Genomic DNA, 1,846 nt, shown 5'->3' on the forward strand with positions numbered 1-1,846 from the left:
TGTTATTAGTCTTAAATCTCTTTCATCTAGGTTTTTAGTTTTTAGAATTTCCATGAGTCGGTCATGTTTTACTTTATCAAACGCTTTATTGTAGTCTATAAAACAGACGTAAAGAGAACGGTTAACATCCAAACATCTCTGTGTCAGCACGTTGAAGGAGAATAATGCCTCTCTGGTGCCCATTCCATTGCGGAACCCATATTGAGTGTCACTAATATCCAGCTCCAGTTTAGAGTGTATTCTGGCGTGGATAATTTTCAGCAGAATTTTCAAGGTATGTGACATTAAGCTTATGGTTCGGTAGTCACTGCATTCTTTGGCATTCACTTTTTTTGGCAAACACACAAATGCTGATGTCAACATTTCTCTAGGGATGATTCCCGTAGTATAGATAGCGTTGAACAGTTCTACTATTATGTCCAGGTTTTTCTCGTTGACCAACTTTATCAGCTCGCTAGGTAATTCATCTGGACCAGCAGATTTATTGGTTTTCATAGAGTTTATTGCCTGACTAAGCTCTGATTTGGTTATCTCTGGGCCTACATCTCCGGTTTGGCTATCTACGGATGTACTAGCTTCTCTCTGGTCATGAAATAGTTCCTCGATGTACTCTTTGCAATGTCGTAGTTTTCGTTCTGTCTCTATTATAGTATTTCCGTTTTTGTCGAGCAATATATTTGAGGTTCTTCTATTTCCTATTCCGGCTAGTTCTTTGACTTTTTTATGTAGGTTGAAGTTGTCATATATGTTTTGAAGTTCTTCTATTTCTTTACATTTTTCAGAGAAGTAGGTTTCTTTAGCCTCCCTAATTTTTCTTCTTATTTGGTTTTGAAGCTGTTTATAGCGAGTCTTATTAATTGTTTTGTTTTTTCTTCTTTCATTCATCAACTCTAGAATTTCCTCCGTCATCCATTCTTCTTTCTTACATTTGATTGTTGTAAGTACTTTCTTACTTGGCTCTAATATAGAGGTTTTGAAGAATTGCCACTGTTGTTCTAAGTTGCAATTATTTCTTGGGTTTCTATCTAGATTTGTGTTGATTTCATGTTTCAAATTTTCTTTTGTTTCTTCTGACTTAAGTTTCTGTATGTTAAGTTTATTGTTGTTGCGGCTTTTTTGCGTCTTTTTTAGTTGAAGTTGAAACCTAGCAATAAGAAGACTGTGATCAGAAGATACGTCCGCTCCTGGATATGCCTTTACTGCCTGAATTGAGTTTCGATATCTGTGCTTTATTAGGATGTAGTCAATTTGATTTCTGACGATTTTGTTGTCTTTGTCAGCTGGCAATTTCCATGTATAAAGGCGTCGCTTAGGTAATTTAAAGAATGTATTTGCGACTACAACATTATGTTCCTGGCAAAATTCTATTAGGCGATTCCCTCTGTCATTTCGTTCGCCAAGTCCATATGGCCCTACATTAGGGTAGCATTTTCCTTCGCCAATTTTGGCATTGAAATCACCCATGATCACTGTTATGTCTCTAGATACTGTGAGCTGTAATGTTTTTTGAAGTTCGCTATAAAAGTTCTCTATTTCTTCTTCATTTTTGTCAGCAGTTGGCGCATAAATCTGAATTAGGTTCATTTTTCCATGAGCTGTCAATAATTGCAACATTATAATTCTTTCGGACACCGGAACGAAGCCTGTTACTGATCTCGTTACTTTTTCACTGAGGATCATAGCAACTCCATATCTGTGTTGGGTGTCGCTGCTTCCAGAGTAATAGATTCGCCCATTGTCTGTATTGAGTTCGCCAGAACTGACCCATCTTGTATCGCTTATTCCTAATATATCGATATCTAGTCGCATCATCTCTTGCTGTATATTCCTCAGTTTTCCAGGTTCA

This window comes from Diabrotica virgifera, chromosome 10, assembly GCF_917563875.1.
Source record: "Diabrotica virgifera virgifera chromosome 10, PGI_DIABVI_V3a".
Taxonomy (NCBI): domain Eukaryota; kingdom Metazoa; phylum Arthropoda; class Insecta; order Coleoptera; family Chrysomelidae; genus Diabrotica; species Diabrotica virgifera.